Source organism: Sinohyriopsis cumingii, chromosome 1 (assembly GCF_028554795.1).
Source record: "Sinohyriopsis cumingii isolate HCF-2022 chromosome 1, ASM2855479v2, whole genome shotgun sequence".
NCBI classification, from domain to species: domain Eukaryota; kingdom Metazoa; phylum Mollusca; class Bivalvia; order Unionida; family Unionidae; genus Sinohyriopsis; species Sinohyriopsis cumingii.
The window spans coordinates 123,883,138-123,903,429 of NC_142961.1; the positions used below are offsets into that span (position 1 = coordinate 123,883,138).

The 20,292-nt window shown below is 34.0% G+C and overlaps 1 long non-coding RNA gene across 2 annotated transcripts in view; it reads right to left on the reverse strand.

Annotated features, from left to right (window-relative positions):
* Positions 1-11,520: 11,520 nt before the first annotated feature.
* LOC149807801 (uncharacterized) overlaps positions 11,521-20,292 on the reverse strand; it is a 30,579-nt gene continuing 21,807 nt past the window's right edge. Inside the window, exons 3-4 of one of the 2 annotated variants that reach the window (XR_016417308.1) lie at positions 12,209-12,469; positions 11,521-11,869 (exon numbers count right to left, since the gene is read on the reverse strand). This is a non-coding gene — a long non-coding RNA (uncharacterized LOC149807801). Of the gene's footprint in view, positions 11,870-12,181; positions 12,470-20,292 lie in introns of both variants that reach the window. The other variant, XR_016417330.1, reaches the window with a different exon arrangement.

Consider the following 20,292-nt stretch of genomic DNA (forward strand, 5'->3'; position numbering starts at 1 on the left):
TGAATTGATGTTAAGCAAATTATGAGTTTATAAATATGTCATTATGTGCAGAGATACGTCATCGATTACAGGAAAAAGTTAAGAAATTGCCCTTAAAAAGTGTTGAATAGTATTTATGTATGTACTATGATTTAAGTGCACAACATCCTCATATTCTTGCGTGCTCTATGATTTATTAATAAATTAAATGATTTTCGATTAAAAGCAGAAATATCAAGTCTTACGTGCTTCCGCAAGAACAGTGTTAGCAAAACGTTTCCTAAGGATCTTATTTCTTGAGAGCACTTCAAAATGTTATCAATGATCTCTATGACAAGGGCAATAACTTTCCTTTAGAACAGTGCAGTAAAATCTGCAAACTTTTTTCGTGCTTCCTTGAAACAAATAAGCGTTTAAATTAATCTGAGTAAATGTCTCCTTTGCTAAGTAATTAGTACACACCAATAGAATGGATCATCTATATACTAACTGTACATAAATAATGCATTGTTTTTACTATATTACTTTGCCTTGTATATTCCTTTTTTCTCACCCATGCGACAGAGAAATATAACTGTTTTGCTATTCTTATTTTTCTTATCTCAGTCTAATAATTTTTGACTAGTCGTCTCAGTCAAGGTTTCCACGCGCTCAAAACTACTTTTAAAAAAAGAAGTCCTTGTTGTTTTCTGCTGTGCCTGACGTAGTTGTTCTAAAATCAAACAAAAACAACGACAAATATATAACGAAAACAAAGCAACTTAAGGTAAATCTATCCTTTAGAACACACCATACAAAACATTTCGAGAGAGGCAAAGACACACACGCATACAATGTCGAGCTTTTTGGTAGTATGCTAGTTCGTTGCACACAGCATGGTCAATTTTATCCAATATGCAGGCCTAACTCAATACATTTTCAGGTCAGCGTCATTAAATGTAGCTAAAACTACATAACTAGTTTTAAATACTTCGTGTGAAAAAATGATTTACTGTTAGCTATATTTAATGACGCTGGCCTCAAACATGCTACAGATATTCTCAATACTATATGGCAGAAAACACTGATCCAAGTAAATAAGTTAAATACCTATACATTTCATAGCCTCTCAACTCTCTTAACAACTCGCTCAAACTCAAACTTAGTAACAGCCAGAAAATGTGTTATGTCAAACATGTTTTAATCTAATATTGTTAAGTATCTCCATTTTGACCAGTTGAATAAAATATGTATATACCTATAATACTTAATGACAAATAATGCACTTACCAGACAGAAAGAATTATTTATCCTTCAATACATTAATCCATAAACAAATTTCATGGTAGCGCTTGCCATATTTCAAAGACAGATTTTTTTTCTTCACAGAATCTGTGAACTTGAAAGTTTAGCATATGGCTATCCGCCAGGGTTCGTATTTGGAGGGTCTTTTATACACGAGGGTAATTTTACAATCAATAATAAGGACAACAAAGGTATGTCACAAACAGTTTCACCCCCTAAAAACAAAAGGAGTTATATACGATAGTGACACAAATGACTAATTACCCGTGAATAACACAAGCACGGACACTCATGCTACATGTAAAGTTTCGTTATAATAATAGCCTATACACTACAAAATAGGTGTTGGCCCAGTATCGTTTCATTATTTACAATTTAATTTTCTAAATTGAAACTGTTGAAAATGAAACATTTTCTTATAATAAATATTGACTATTTATTGCTAATTTAATATAATATCCATATATTAAATGTGATAATACCTAAAAAAATATGTAACGTTTAATGTTGCTATTTCGTTTGGCTCACGTATACAAATGTGTACTTCAGGTGGTACGGTCACGCCACAGTCTTAATTAATTTATTTGTATTAATGCACCGCATGTAAACATTAGCGCTTGAACTATATTGCAGAAGAGAGAAGTTCTATTTTCCTTCAAAGAAAATGATTGGGTGAGAAAAAGAATCTACGTTGGGGTTTGGATCGAGACAAGGAAATACCAGTCGCGGGGTTACATTATATGTCCCACCCACCCCCTCGGCAAGCCTCTTGGGGAAACAAGTAATGTAACTCATTGACTGGAATTTCCTTGTCTGGTTCCAAACCCCAATTTAGATTATATATACCTCATGCCACATAAAACGATTCAGTACAAAATTAACAAATTATTAATGGGAAAATATTTATCAAAAGGAGACTATGCTATTTCTAGGTTGTTTAGACAATGGCAGAAAATATTATCTAATTAGACGTATTCTAGGGCTAAAGAAAAGTCGGTTGGAGCAGACAAAAAAAAAACAACAGAAAACTACGTTCCCATGATTCTTTGAAAGGCAAGAATATGTAAAAACAATATTGCAAGCATCAGTATGGGGAGGTTATAATTGGGATTAATTGAGAGACAAAAATCTAACTAGTATTAATCTGCACAACTGACGCCTTTGAAAATCTAAGTACAGACATTTCACCATTCAGGAAGAATAAAAATCAGCCAGGAAAATGATTAATATCATGCCAATGAACTTACACACACACACACACACACACACACGTATGTATGTTTGTATGTAGATTTTTTACATGTATGTATGTATGTATGTATGTATGCATGCATGCATGTAGGTATGTATGTATGTATGTATGTATGTATGTATATATGTATGTAAGTATGTATGGGTTGTCTAATGAATGATAAGCTGATATATACTGCTGTACATTTTCTTTTCCATGTGTTTTGCTTCCCCGAAGAAATATCTGCAAAAGTCTTCAGCCAGGCAGGTATACATATATGAATGATAAGCTGACAACGAACATGGCGAAATTAGTATATAACTTTAATGATTTTTTTCAAAGGCAAATTCAAAATATAGACAAAACAAACAAGTAAAACAGAAACATGGTTATGTTTGCAATACTTTAGATGACTTTAGATGGCTGTTTCTACAGGAATTAATCCTTTAACTTCATTGTGTTTCAACTAGTTTATTTCAGCTTGTTATTGATACTGGAAAATATTTTTCTTTACCTCGAAATCGATGATCCATGACGACAGCTGTTATTGTATGTAAATTTCTGTAAGCGCAAATACTATCACCGGATATTTCATTGTTATAGTAGTCATTGTAGACTATTAAGCAAATTAAGAGAATTATTTAAAAGAAAATGTGTCGGCTGCAAACAATAATTATATTTGTGCAAGGCTGTCTTTTTCTGATCATCTTGGTTTAAGCCGGTTGGCGTCAATATTCTAAGGCTGGTATCCAGAAAGATTCCTTTTCTTTCCTGGTTTGGGAACTCCATTTGGGGTTGTGAGCAATTGCAAAAAGTGTTATATCACTGAAAGTGTGGCCAGGGGAGGAAAAGTGTTCTGTGTCTGGGTTTCTGTACAGCTTCTTTGTCATCCAGTCAGATCTATGAAGGTTGATCCTTTTGTGTAGCTTTTCAGTTTTTCCGACATACTGAAGGCTACAGATCTCACATCTGATGGGATAAATTATATTCTCTGTTTCGCACGTTTTGTTTAGTCTTATGTTACGTGTTTAGGCGCAAATAAACAGTGACATAAGAAAGAGGTAAAACAACAAGCGTTCAACAATTTAACAACTAATTAATTTCCCCTGGAGAAATACAGTAAAAACGAAAAAATTAGAACTTACGGTTGTAAGAGTCAAATAAAAAAAAATCCAAGTATAATCTACGAATGAATATTGTAGAAGCTCTAATACTGAAATGTTCTGATGAATTCAAGTTTTAGTCCCGACGAGGAATCCAAGATGGAAGGCGATGCCGTATATGCTGTATCCTGTACAGTGTGGTTGTCTACAGTTCCTCGTAAAACACAATAAAAAATCCTCCGGTTTTGTAAATCCAAAGAAAATTTTTAAGAAATGTCTTTGTTCAAGAATTTTATATGAGCACAAGTTTATTTCCAGGAAAAAAGAATTAAATATTTTGAATCCAATTAATCTGAAGAAAAATCAACATATAACTGGAAAACTGGCTTTAACAGACATCAAGCGTTTTTAAGCCCAGACTGACTAAATTCTTTCTAAGCATCGCTTGTTAACACTAACTAATGTGCAATTTCGGAAATGCCTGCATTACGAAATAGAGGATCACGAGATCATGTTTACATATATAAAATCACGTAGCCCCAGTATGACCTTGATAAAAATCAATCATGTTACACTAAGAATAAAATGTATAAAAAAAGTTGTTTACTTCACTAAAATTATTTGCAAGCCAAGGATCACGTATACAGCGTCGATCTCATCGTTATTACTCCCACAATAATGATACATTTTTTAAAAAAACGAACTTGTTGACGTGACTGTTACTAAATTTGAATTAAGGTCTGGAACCAGGTCAGTCTTATGTTTACAGAAATAAACAGTCAAGGTCAAACTATTTTCTGGAAAAAGTATGAGTTCCTAGTAAACAGAACTACATTATTTTGACATATAATGAAATGAAAAACTTAAAATGATTTTAAAACTTACAAACAATTGAATCAGATATAAATTAAATCAGATATACAGAACATTGGACCATGTATGTTTAGTTTTTCTCTAGTCGCTGTGCTAGAAAATGTCCTGGTCTATATCATATGTTGACAGGTTTTGCACCGTTTATCGCCACAGGAACCAGACTAACTAGTGTTTGGCGTTAACTTCGACCTGACTAGGAAGTCCTTGGGTTTATTTTGGTCTCCGGTAGGCTACTACATGTTTGTCTCAGAGGATTAACTTTAGTCCGTCCGACGATTCTACGATGGATAGTGTTTCCCAATGATTTTACCTACTTCCTACTTTCCATATTTTAGTAGGTCATCGTGATTTGTTTGTTTATCGGTTTGGGCTTCCTCCGTAATTAAGTTTTTTGGCGTAGCCTCGGTATATTCAGTGCCTGGCTATATGGGGATATTCCTAATGCAGTGTTTTGGATGACACCTGCTTGGGAAGAGATACTGGTGTTTTTCGGTCGGTTTCGAGTAGAAGTCTGTATGGAGTATGTTTTCTACCGGCTGGTTGTTCTGTCCAGGAAAGCGTGGATTGAGTTGGAGACTTCTGCCGCGAAATTTATTGAAGTATGGAAGTTGTTTGCCTTTGATATGAAATTATCCATACTAGCTCTTCCATGTTGCCACTACATTTCTTTATCATCTATAAAGCGTACCCACTGGTATAGTGTAAGTTCAACCGATGCTAAACGTTAACCCTCCAGTTTTCCCATTAAAAGATTAGCGTACGAAGGGGTCATTTTTGATCTCATTATGGTTCCATTGACTTGGATGTAGTTTTATTCATTACATTAGAAGTTACTGAGTTGTAGGACAAGCTCCAGGAGTTGCACATGGAAGTGTGTGGATGGATTTTGTACAGTTCTAGTTTCCCATGCTTCCTTACGCGTCTTTATTCCTTCGTTGTGTGGTATGTTTATATACAAAGATGTGACGTCTAAGGAAACAAGCAACGTATCTGGCAGTAATGGTGTGCTTGCCTTGCTTTTTATGAGGAAATCTGTCGTGTCCTGAAGATATGATGGTAATATTTGGACATGTGGTTTCATAAAATGATCTAAATATTCTGATATCCTTTCCGTGGTATACCCGATATTATTGGTCTGCCCGTGCTTGCTGCTGTATATGCCCGATTTAGCACGCCTCCTCAAAATTATTGGTGATGGTTATTCCAGTTTTGGATCATGGTCTAGTTTTTGGTAGAACCAACCGTCACTTAGTTGTCTACTTTCTTCACTGATGTAGTCATCCTTATTCATAACGACCACAGCGGAACCCTCATCTGCAGACTTACTTATGAACTCTGTTCTGCTTTTCAGTGAGTGTAGGACACCTGTTTCTTCGTTTGTCAAATTGGAGTATATGTTAGTATGATGGGTGTGTCTGGAAGTATCGTATTCAGCTGAGTTGATAAAGGCTTCCAGATTTGGAATTGAATGTTTTGGTGGGGTCTACTTAGTTCTTTTTCTGAATATGAGTTGGTCGCAGCTTATATTTCCCTCTGATTTATTTGTTGGCTTCAAGGCGAACCGGACCTTGAGTGTTAAACTCTTTGGTGTCCTTTTTCAGCTTCCCTCTGTCACATTTCCTTGGACGGGCACATAAATTCAAACCCTTTCATAAAAGTTTTATTTCTGTCTCTTTAAGTTCTAACTTTGAAATATTGAGCACTGGGTTGGTAACAGTTGAATTAGATTTTGCTGTAGAGTGCTTACTATGCTTGCTTTACTAACTCAATGGTCAATATTTGAAAGTTAGAACTTACAGAGGTAGAAATAAAACTGCAGCAGGAACGTTTTGAGTGCACCAACATATAGTTCTAATCTTTCAGTAGATTCTGGATTTCAGTTCACACACCTTTAATAGAGACAAGAGGTTCTGAAAGATCATTACTATTTGTGTTATGCAGCTTATGTAAATAACAATGAGGATCATCTTCAATATAGCACACGCCCGATATTATAGATCCGAGAAATTAAAATGATATCTCCAATTTGGAATTACATCCTACTATTATTGGCAAATATATTTCATTTGTGGGGGCAATAAAATACTGATGGAAATACGTGGTAAAAGTATACTATATTCAACGTAAATTTAATCATTAAAACGGTAAAACTGGCTTACTTTGAAAACCGCTATAGCGAAAGGAGATTATAATATGTCTAAGTTATTTAGACAAGGATAGAATATTATACCTAACGGGAAGAATCCTTAGGGTTAAAGTAAAATGGGTTAGAGAAAACAAATATATAACGAGTAACAAACCTTCCTATGTTTATAAGAAAGGCAAAATTAGGTTGTAAACACAACGATTCAAACGACAATAAGGGATTATTATCCACGTATAATTTATTCAGTGGGAATTATTAGCAGAAACCATCCATTAGTTTCACATATTTGAGATAGCTTATACTCAGTGGTGTAAATGTTTTTTTTTTATGTTAATGAAACGTGTTCCAATGTATTAAGACAATGTATAATAACGCGCATACGTAAAGATATAAATCAAAACAATATCTCTAAAATGTAGATGATATCTTAAAATAATATTTCACGTCCACCCATGGCATTAGACACCAATCGATTGACAAATCATCTTGTTATGGGTGAGGAGAGGCACGAGCACATATTTTGCCACATACATGTTCATGTCTTGTGATTAACTGAGAATAAATTCATCACCTTAAAGACAATTGCTATTTTTATTACGGATAAGGCTGTCATTCAGTTCATTTGTTATGCATTAACATATAAATAAATATGTGACAACTGGATGTCTCTTGAATGGATCTTTCTCGAGATTGCGCAGACATTACGAAAGTACTCGGTGGAAAATATCAGCAATTGTGTATAATTATTTTATTGGAAATGATTCATCTTTTATTTGTATTAAATAGCACATCAACACACGAGATGTTAAATGTAAAGGCGTGCGGAGTAAATTGTCCATACAATTATATGATAATGCAACTCTGCTTATATCAGTTTTACCCTTAATATATATATATATATATATATATATATATATATATATATATATATATATATATATATATATATATATATATATATATATATATATACCACGTGAAGCTGCGAAAACTTCCACTTACAATTTAATTCTCTGTATGATCAACAGAGTGATGTAATTATCTTAATGTCATTCGTCTTCTTCTTTCGATTCGTCTACTTTTTCTTTTTCTTCTTCCTAGTATGATTATGATTATTATTATTATTATCATCATTATTATTATTAGTAGCAGTACTAGTAGTAGTAGTACTAGTATTAGTGTCAAGACTTTAAACCAAGCAATTTCTGGCAAATTTCAAGAAACCGAGACTAATTGTATTTTAAAAGTCTGCTAAAATTAAACGAAAAGTCCAACAGTCTGGTTTATAAGATTTCATAAAAGAGGTGTCATCGAACTAGAGCCTCCATTTGTTTTGCCGGATATTTAACAATAGAGTTTACACGCCTCAAAAACGTATTACTTTTCCAGTTTTAGATCATGTCTTATTGATGTTCTGAAATGTGTAATATCTGCTACATGTTAAAGACAAAGCCTTGCATACCTTAACGAAGACGAATGGTTCCAAGTTTATCCTAATCATGCAAAAGTATGAAACTATTTTCCTGTAGGTGTGCAATAATGGTGATGCCGCTTATACAATTAATGCGATCACGGTAGGTGTGGTACCGTATCAATTAATTAATAACAACTTTCTTACTACATGCACCTAATCATACCGGAATACGTAAATACATATATAAGAAAATAATTACATACACAGAAAGCGTTATTTTTTTTATTTATGGATTTATTTTAGAGCTAAACAAATAAACAAATTATTATGTTACGTGTTTAGGCTGGAATAATCAGTAACACAAGAAAGAGTGAAAACAAAAATCTTTGAAGATTTTTTTTATTTCACTGGAAAAATTATGTAAATAAAACTATATGAACTTACGGTTTATAGTTGTTGTTGTTGTTGTTGTGGGGTTTAACGCCATTTTTCAGCACACGATAGGCTATACATGGCGGCCAGTAATAATGTTGGAGGAATAACTCTGAAAAAAACCCGAAAGAACCACCGACCCACGAGAAGCTACTGGCAAGCTTTCTCACATACCCACATTGGCTGAATCCGAGATTCGAACCGGCACAGACAGAGGTTACAATTTTATAAAATCAAATCCAAAAATAATCCAAGAATAATCGAAAAATAAAATTTTAGAAGTCCTAATAACAAAATGTTCTAATGATTTCAAGTTCGATTCCTGACGAAGAATCCAAAATGGGAGACGATGCCGTATGCTGTAACATGTAGTGTTGAAGTCTACAGTTCCTTGTAGAAACAAGAAATATCACTCCGATTTTGGAAACCTGAATACATTTTAATAAAAGCTGTCCCTGTTCAACAATTTCACATGAGCACACGTATTTCACAGGAAAAGAAGAAAAGAATTGATCCTTTTGAATCCAAGTAATATCAAATGACTCCAAACAGCACAACAAAGAAAAAGCCAACTACTACTGAGAAAATCTCTCCAAACCAAAGGTTATGTCGTATTCTAAAACGCAAAAAGGGGGTCTCGTGATCATTTTCCAGAACCTCGTCGAAATTATTTACTTGTTTACTCTAAGAAATAAATTCTTTTTAAAAAATGCTTACATCTTAAACACGTAGTCCCGTCATGACCTCGACAACAACCTATCATTTAAAAATAAAAATAGAACTTATTTACGATGCTGCTGCTAATTTTGAATCAAGATCAGGATTTAGGTCAAGACCTGGTGTTTACGAAATCACGCAGTCACATTCAACCTGTTTTCTGGAAAAAGTATTATCTCTAGTGAATACATTTACATTACAATATCAAGTAATGAAAAATACGACAAATTTAAAACTGACAAACAAACAATTACATTGAAATAAATATATATTAGATCAGGTATAATTAAATCAAATATACTTTACAAAATAAATAAATGAAAATTAATCTATTATACACATAATGTATTTAGATGGAATGATATTCTATCTGAGAGATTTTGACGTCCTTCCCTTTGAATATTCCACAGGAATATATTTAATTGCAGAAAATAAAATATGTAATCCGTTATATTTCAGATGTTTCAAACGAGAAGGAAACAAAATCATCAAGGAAAGATGAGTAAAGTGTTCATAACACGTGTTGCACTAAAACAAACACCCATTATAATTAATATGCGTAACTGCCACCTCGGCTAAGCTAAGTGCACACTTGTTAAAGTTTGGCTGCCTTTTTTGGGGGGATAGAGTCAAATACACATTATATATCATAATATTCATTTTGTTGCTAAATAACTCAGAAATGTGCATTTTTTGTATAGGGTTTAGCTCACAGAGGAGAAATTAATATTATCTGAGCATATACCGATGTTTTACTAAAAACTCTCCGGAAATAGTTTAACATTTCAGGGGAAAAATCGGATTTCCGGAAGTGACGCACAGTCGGGAAGTCCCTCAAGTTTAGTGTATGTGATGATAATGGCTGATAGTGACGACACCAGAGAATTTATGGCAAATGTATCACGCTCACCTTCGTCGTTTGAGGAAGGTCAATCCCTTGAAGATGGTCAACTTAATGAATCTGAAGAAGATTCTGCTTGCTATGAAGTGAGGCCGTATCAGTTTCAGCCTGAAAGAGACGAGGGTCAATACCCTGAAGAGAACATAGTCCATGATCAAGCTGAGCAGTGCTTGGGCGCTACATTCTCGTAATTACTATTATCATTTTTGTAATTATTAATAATTATTACTAATCTTAGTATTCTTTCGTTAATGTTATTTAAATTTCATAATGAAAAGAGAACTAAGCGAATTTGAGCAAAAAGCTTGTTGGATGTCTTCAGAGATTTTCGTTTAGTTTGGTTCATCAGTAACTAGATGTGTTACATTTTAACACTTAAAACTCGGACTGTGAGAGGTGTAAAAAAATGCTTTACTAGTTTTATGACTCAGGTTTTTTGTTTTAAACCACGATGAAATGCAGACCCTGAATGTATCTTTTAATTCAGCTAATGGGTATACATTTTTCTCTCCCCCATGGATAGATGGTTAACCAGCATATTTTTCCATGTCGGTTAAGGTGCACAGTACTAGTGGCAAATAATGCATAAAGGTTTATGAAGAAACTAATGATGAGAATAAAATAATAAATTTCTAATGAAATGTGCATTTCAGTATAGTGGTACAAAAGGGCTCACCAGGTATTACATATATTCATGTTTTGCACTTGATAATGCAATATCCAGAAGTCTGCTGTCTAATACAATAAGTATGATAGAGAGTATTTACCACGTATGTTGATTTATCCAGATGTACGTATGAAAATTGCAGTAGTAAAGAAACAGTGTAGATGATGTAAAGAGATCAATGTGATTTTTGATAACACCGAGGAACTCATTGTGGACTGTATCTTCGATTATCCTGAATTTCAGACAGTTTGATTGGATGAATATGTCCTGAAAGTAGCATACTATGCCTACAGACCGCAGTAGGGAAATCGCGAGGAAATTCTGTCAGAGTACGGAAACAATTAGAGGCAAATTGTTCTCACAAAAGTTAACGCGCCAATATCAGGTAGCCTTTGGGAAAAGTGATTGCTGTATGCACATAAATATAAAAGAAAGTCACTCATAAATTCATGAAATCCCTCCTTCATTGAGAAAATGTAACTTTTTTCTAATGTGGAGTTTTCACCCAAACCTTTGAAGAATTAAACCTTGCTAGCATCATTTGTCTGTTATACTGGAAATTATCATGAAAAACTGTAACTTCAATCGAACACTAATTTCGTTTCTTGAACAGACTCTGCACTTTGACATTTAAAACATGTTGTTGTCTATTCCTATTCACTTTATATTCATTTAGCTTCCTACCATTGACCATTGCAAAGTCTAATTTTGTTCTAAATGTCTTGACTCTGAAAACTTTAAATAAATACGTTAAAACCAGAAAAGGTGGAATAATAGAACTTTATTTACGTCTAAACTATGTTGAATATTCTATTTTCAGTTGTCATATATACACTGCATACAGGCAGATGGTAACATTGTGTTGGGGATATCTTGGTCATGAAATCCGAGTTGCTTTGCTACCATTTGCAGTATATGCAGTCACGCAGAAGTTTCCAAGTAAAGGTGGAAACTACATGGGTTTCAAGCACTTGTAGTTATCACGGAAATCGTGATGTGAGAACCTGGACAGCCGTCGAATTGTCTTGCCTCAGGTAGTGGCTGCATAGAGATGGTGCTAACTATCACTTGACTGGTTTCCTGACCGTTTCCTCTAGTGCCGCCATCAACTCATAACAAATTCTGAAAGAAGAAATGTTTCTCACCATAATTTAATAAAGAAGAGTCTTATCCACTGCCTATATACACGCCAAAACATTTTAAACAAACATTTTAAATTGAAATATAGGAATAAAAAATGAAATCGTATTCATTTTAAAAAACATAAATATTATTTGAATGTATAATTATTTTGTTACATTATATGACTTTGAATATGTGTAACAAATATAAATCTGCACCAATTTTATTTTGATTAAAATCCAGGACTTTGTTTTGATTGAATAGTAATATTAAAAATTTGATAGCACCATCAAATCAGTAATGATTTCATACATGCTGACGTCAAGCAATTTACGTAACCTTTTTCCAGAGGTATTGGAGTTGAAGCTGGAATCCACTGTGGTCACTCTCATCTGGTTTATAGCTTGAATCATCGGACTCCCTTATCATAGAACACTCATCATCAAACTCATCATGAATATCATGAACATCAGTAACAGGGTCCGTGTAAGGTTCATCAAAACTGTCTGTTTTGTTCTCCATTTCATTATCTATTGGGATGACTAAGAACACTGAATGCCTTTGCTATTCTCTGTATGGGCCAGACATTGACCTGACAACCTGTGAAATGTAAAATATCATACTTGTGTATGCTGATTATCATGGTTAGATGAGTACTTCTCATGAATATAATTATCAATAACAGTGTATTATTGTTCAGTAACTAAAAGTGGACAAGTGCTTACATGATCATACTTGTACCTGTATCGTTGGCTTGTTAATTTTAATGGTGAGATTATAACATTTAGTCACTTTACATCATTGAATTACAACAGTACACATCCACAGCATGAATGAATGATATCACTATAGTACATGAGTTGAAGTATCTCGTAGTAGAGTGTGCATTCATTCATGGAACTAGTTATTTATGTATTATGATTACGAAATTCAATTAAACCGCTCCGGTGGCCTAGTGGTTAGAGCGTCCGCCTCGGATGCGGGAGGTCGTTGGTTCGATCCCTGGCCGAGTGATACCAAAGACTTACAAAAATGGTACTTGCAGCTTTTAGTGTTAGGACTGGTCGGCCCGGTGTCAGGATAATGTGACTGGGTGGGACATCATGCTACATGTCTGCGGCATGATGCCCCAGTGCTAGACATCACTATAAACAGAAATATTGCAGACATCGTAGCGATATGACTGAAAAATTGTTAAAAGCTACGTTAAAAATCAAAATCACATCACATCACATCACACCAAAATCAATTTGTTTTCCTCTCACTACCGCTTGGGGTCCCGAGTGGTCTAAAGCGCTATCCGTTACGGATCACTGCCATCTCACCTCTGTCTGCGTTGGTTCGAGTCTCGGATTCAGCCAATGTGGGTATGTGAGAAAGCTTAACAGTAGCTTCTCGTGGGTCGCTGGTTCTTTCTGGGGTTTTCCCGGGTTCTTCCTCCACCATTAGTACTAGCCGCCATGTATAGCCTATCGTGTGCTGAAAAATGGCGTTAAACCCTACAACAAAAACTCACTAATGCTTGAATTCTCTTGGATCTCTTCAGTATCTCGTCAGTCTGACATTCAACAGCAATATTGCATGATGGTGTCAAGTCCCTGAAGCAAAAGCAATACATGATAAATGTGCTTATCAAATTCTAGTGAACACCTTTGCAATAGATAAGGTGGCATACTTTAAGTTTTATGTATGTTTCAACAATAAATGGCAAATGTTCATATTTTCACATATAAATGGGGTAACCTTTTTATCATATCATTTTGTTATTCTACCTAAGGTTTAATTGTATAAACAAAATGCACTACAAGAAACAACGTAAATGAATGAATGCCGTATTCCAAACTAAATACACAAGCGCAGATTTGTCATTACACAATGGCATCATTATTAATGCTCACATAACTCCGCCAAGATAAATTTGAACTAAGTCGCGCGCTCGACATAACTTTCGAAAGAAAATGACGTGTCTAGTTAAAATTGAAATTTGCAGTCATATTGTGAATGAATGCGCACTGCAACAACTTTTCCATTTGATTCTGAATGAATATATTTTGGTATTTTGTTTCGATTCGACAAAAGTTTGTGATTTTGAACTGGATTCATCTGTGCAAATTATACATGAAATACATCGGATTGAAGTGGCGCGGGAGAAGCGTGTTAACGTCTGCAAATGTGTTTCTGTTTCTGTCATTGAATGTTTGAAATCATAACGTGAGAAACATATGAAGTCTTTCAATTGCAATTATCAAAAAGACGCTATGGAATGTAATGTTTATTTCATTTTGAGTGCAGTAAGGAGGATGCAATTGCACTTATCATCGAAATTACAGCACAATTTCGAAATGTGTAATCCAGATTGAAAACCTATGACATGGCTCATGTAATTCGGATTTGCAGAATTAAGAAAAAACATTTTGAGGAAATTCAGGATGTAAAACTGTAAGTATATTTTATTTTGCCATTCTTATCACCAGATAAAGAAGAGAATATATGACTTGTCACTTGTATGTTATTTGTAAGGACCTAATCTTCCGTCTTTTATATAATGTAGCTAGCCTAAATCCGTAACACTGTATCAATGCGAAATGTGCCGAAACAGCTGGGTTTTTTTTGCAGTCCACGAAACATGTTTTAATTCATTCAGAAACAAATTAAACAACCACAACGTAAAGGACCTCTTACCCGAGTGTATATGATTTGTTTACAAATCAAAAGTGGTGGCGCCTGCGTCATTGTTTGTTTACAATAGAAAGTAGTTCCTGTATTCACGTGAATGCTATATGTGTATTGTCGCGCACGTTCAGTATCGGGGAATACTGAACGATTCTGACAATGTAAAGTTAACGGGGGAAAAAATAAGCATATAATAATAAAAAGTTATTGCATTTGTATGGGAAAATATGAACTCGTTTTGTCGGATGGATATAATTCGCTCCCAAGGTCATGCAGTATTTCCATACGAAAACTCGTTCATATTTTCCCATTCAAATGCAGTAATATATATATATATATATATATATATATATATATATATATATATATATATATATATATATATATATATATATATATATATATATATATATATATATATATATATATATATATATATATATATATATATATATATATATATATATATATAGACGCAATATTTCATAAGATTGCTGGGTACCTTCAAAAAACATGCAAGTTACAAGGGGAATGGGCGTGGATGCTTGTATGAATTCTGACTGAGGTAGAGAAAGTTTTGGTTGCACCCGGATATAGTTATTTCATCCAGTAGATTCTTTACATTTCAATTCAATAACTTTAATAGACGAGTAGGCTCTGGAGGTTTCTTAATAATGTGTTGTTAGACATGGATTATGTACTTAAAAATGAACATTAACATCAAACTACTAAACGAACGATATTACAGAGGAATATTTAAGATGCATAATTTCATCCTGCTATGAATGGCAATTATATTTTTGAATAAAATACTGAGAGATACAAATAGTACAAGCATACGATATGCCACAATAAATTAATCAGTACAAATAGTATCCAAGATTTACTGGTATTTTTTTTATAGCGAAAGGAACTTATAATGTTTATTAATTATTTAGACAATGACATCAAATAGTATTTAACAGAATTTATAAGGGTTAAAGCAATGTGGGTTGGAGGAGGAAAAACCTATAAAGTTCTGGTGTTTCTTAGGTGGGCAAGGTTATGTAAATACAACTATAAGGGGAGATGATATTAGTATAATTGATCCGTGGAATTTATTTAACAGAAGCCATATTTTAATTGTGACATATTTGGGATAGTTTATAGTTAATGCTTTAAGAATTGTTTAAAATAATGAAACATTTATACTGTACTAAGACAAAGTATAATGACAACATACATAAAGATGCTAAATCCAATGAATCGTTGAGAATATGGCACACAATATCTCTTTAAAGTGTAATGTATACATTTATATAATGTTTCAAATTTTGGTATGCCGTTAAACACTGATCGTTTGATAAATGATGTAGATTTTCCGGAGTGGGTGGAGGGGGCACAGGCACATATCTCATCACTGGCATGTGCTTGGCCTGTGATTAATTGCAGATTTGTTTCATCACCTAGAGGAACATTTACAATTTTATTACGGATGCGGCTTTAATTCAGCGCATTTGTTATGCATTGTCGTGGAAGTCAATGTGACAAACATATCTCCCTTGAATTAATCTTTTAGGGAATTTGGCAGATATTAAATGAGTTCTAATTGGAAAATGTTGTCGGATGTGAATAATTATTTTGAACTGAAATGATTGGTTGAGTATCTGTGTTAAACAGCACATCAACACATGATAGGGTATATACCGAAGCATGTGAGGTAAAGCTTCCATATAGTTATATGATAATGCTGTTCTCGTCATGCAAGTGTTACCTTTAACACGTTATCTAAATATCAAGTAAAGCTATAAATCTTTAACTTAAAAATTCATTATAAATATTTTCATCATATTGATATAGTCATATTAATATCACTATTATTAATATTATTATTATTATTATTATTATTATTATTATTATTATTATTATTATTATTTGTATTCGTTTCAATCATCACAATATCTGAAAATTTCAAGAATATTACATCAATTTCATTTCGAAGTGTGCTAGAACTAAATCAAAAGTTCAACAATATATACAGTCTCAGATCTTTCTTAATATTGAATGTAGGTTTGTTATGACGGAAATTATGCTTTTACTACAGTAACCAAAGTGATTATTTAGATCGTCCGCCTCGGACGCGGGATGTCATGGGTTCCAACCACGGCTGAATAAAATTATACTTGCAGCAGCCTAGCTAGGCGCTCCGCATTAAGAGGTTAATAATGGGACATGTCGGCCTGGTGTTTGGATAATGTAATTTGGTCGGACATGATGTTAGATGTCTGCGGCATGATGCCCCGGTGCTATATGTTGTTAAAGCTGCGTTAAGAATCCAAATTACACACACACACACACACACACACACAGAGAGAGAGAGAGAGAGAGAGAGAGAGAGATTGTTATACTTATGAACCATATGAACTGGGACCGGGTTATGGACACGTACTTAAATAATCACCGAAATTGCAAATACACGCTTTACCAGGTTAAAATGTACTCTAAAGCTGCTTTTTATATCCAAATATGTTCTAGACATAGTAAACTTAAAGGGTTATTGAGTTTCGAAATCTTGACATTATGCTCCTAAATTGTATTTCTGGACACCATGTCCATAATGCTGTGTTAATATTATCGTGTAGCTAGTTGTGAACCATGTGTCCACAAATCTGATGACATATCAGTGTATTATAATAAATGTTCATTCATGTCATCTTCGTCGCGTGATCCTTAGCGGCGAAAATTCTTCATGAAAACGTCAGCTTTCGCGTCGAACATATTCTTCTGCTATAAAGATATTATTGTTTCACGAGGAAAGATAGTTAATTTGCGAAGAATAGTCAACTTATAATTAGGGCCAGCGAGTGTAAAAGATAAAAAACAACAAAGTTTTTTTGTGATGAAAGTAAGCAATTCCATCATAATTTTATTATTAACGTAAATATATTGTCAGACGTATGGAGTAAGTAAACATTGTCTTGTCTAGCGGATAATATATTAGTGGTGAAGTTGTAGCGTTTTGAGAGAGAGAGAGAGAGGGTCAAAATATATTATCTTTCTCAATGCATCCTCTTCATACATGTAATCACTAAACTGCAACTAGTTTAAATTAAAAAGCCCCATTATTTCCTTCGCAAACACACCACCTTTCTGCATATTAACAGTTTATTACGATTACGGAAAGGTAGTTTAATAAAAGCTGGAAAATACTAGATCTGGATAACTATTTGCTATGAATTTCATCATGGCTATTAAATGACAAAGTAGAACAAAGCGAACCTACGCTCATAGGCTAGCACGGATCTCTACGGTAAAATCTACCCACCATGTTCAGTTAAACCACATCAATAAATAAAAACTTAAATATTAATCTGAAAAGGGAAACAAAATGTCATTAATAAATAATGATTTATTTTTGTCTATGTAGTTTGATGATAGGTAATATGAAATGGATATCACCATTCAGGCATGAACATGGACAAAAGATTTAGAAATAATTTTCTTCGTATTTGAACATCATGGACCACCATATCTATGCCGATAGATATTTCATGTCTTTCACGAAAGTTTGCGGGAATGGTCGTCTGTACGGATTTATAAAGTGGCACGAAATATTTAATTTCCTTTAGCTAGAATATATTCTGCGTGATCTTGTTTTAAAGCACAATGATGCGTCCGTGCCGATCTACGATAAATCATTAGAAGACGATAGATTATGAAATATTTCTCGAGTTTTCTGATCTTAGCTTTATGAGTTAGTATGTATTTTTCTTAGATCACTGATTAAAACTGCCTTTTGTTCAGTTTAATGTAGCAACACCTAATATCACTCGATAACCTGAGCAGAATTTCTAAAGTATAAGAAATCAAATAATCGGAAGCTAATTTATTTAGCTTGTAAATATAGACGAAAACATCACCAGAGGTTTTAGAAACAAATGTGCCTAATGCTTAAGGTAAATGAATTATAAAAAAAATAACGGATTACAGAGGAGCGACTGCCTTCTGAAGTTCATTTTTAAAATTTACAGAAATGTCAGAGCTGTTACTTTGAATATTTGCAGAAATATTCGCCAGTGTAATAAGAGCAATTTTTTATTCGATATTTAGAACTATAAATATATTCTGAAGGTTATGTAGGTATGTTTTACACAAAATCCATAACGGTTTGACAATTTGAGCAAGCGGATTATTCAATTTGAGCAATCTTAGTTGCATCATTATGGTGGTTTAGGATTTTGATTTGTTTTCTAGGTCACGACCTATTCCCCATGACATTTGCCCAGTTTAGCAAAAAATCCACACACTTTTCGCAACCCATGGATCATTACCATTAATAATCCATGAATGTAAAGTGGCCCAAGCAATATTCATATAGTGACGCAGAGTAGTGACGGGCAAAATACCGCCAATGACAAATTGTTTTTGTTTTAAATCTTTTTATTGTCTGTATATCTGCTACGCCGTTTCTTCTCTGTGATCGGGTTTGTCGGTGATTTTCCTTGTCCGCCAAAATGGTCTCAAACTCAGCGGTACTAATTATTTTGCCTCCGAATAGACATTTACTCACTGTGTTGGGGCTGCTCTGTGTCGTTACAAGCAGTTCTGAATTCACACGGGCACATGAATGTATACATATTAACATTAATTTGCTAGCACCACCAGAAAACGGTTGCTATCTATATAGAACAGGCAATAATTCGATCAGTGCACTTGTGATTGTTGTCGTGGAAGCACTTCCCTTCACTCCACGACCAACAGTTGCTGCTACAGCAAATCTAGAAATGGCACCTACAAAGACGCGACTTTTTCGTTTTCGTTTAGAATATCAACATGATTTTCTTGGTGCTATCTTCTAGCATATGTTGCTTCACCTCTGCCTTTTTTTTTTCTTTACATCAGTAGCATTACGGGTCTATCGTAATTCATCTATTAATGATACAATCGCATAGTACAATTGCACGACTGATAAACCTTGTCCGAACTCATCATGTGCAGGTACAAAACGCACACGCACGCCTAGCCAATCGCCCTTTTTCACTTTTGTATCAATATCATACAATTATCTATAGAAATATTAGCCACGGACATATTTAAATGGCCGACGATTTTGAGCTCTGATGGTCTAGCACACTTTTCATTTGAAAACACATCAATTACGCCTCTACCATATGCGTCCAAAGATTGTTTTTGCCCGATAACTGTTACCCGAACAAGTATGTCCTTTTGTATTAACAATCGATATAAATTTGTCTCGCATGACTCAGTTTTGGTGTAAATTATTCACTGATGCACGTAACCACTTCTCTGTTATAGAAAAAATCCCTGTGTGTTCTGACATCTTGTTGAGTGGTCACATTTTAGGCATTTGCCTGTGCAAAATTTCTAAGTTGGCTTCGAATTGATTGTGGTACATCAAGGTAGATCCAGAACTCACGGTACTAAATCAACTCCAATGGTAAACATATGGAAACACTATCATATTCAAAATTCAAGAACTTAAAATTTCTGGGTGCTGATAATGACGCCTGTAATTCTTCATGCACATCTAACCTTGGGGCAAGCTTATGTGTGGAGAACACCATATGACCCGCGGCACTTTGTTTACATACATATGCATGAATCACGTGTTATTGATTCTGCACCAAATGAATCAGGTGCTACTTTCAGTATTGAGTACTCCTGAGTCAAGCCTGTAAAAATGCTAAAATTGCATCAGTAGAAATTTGTCAATTTTTGTTTTACATTACATATTGGATAAGCTCTCAAAA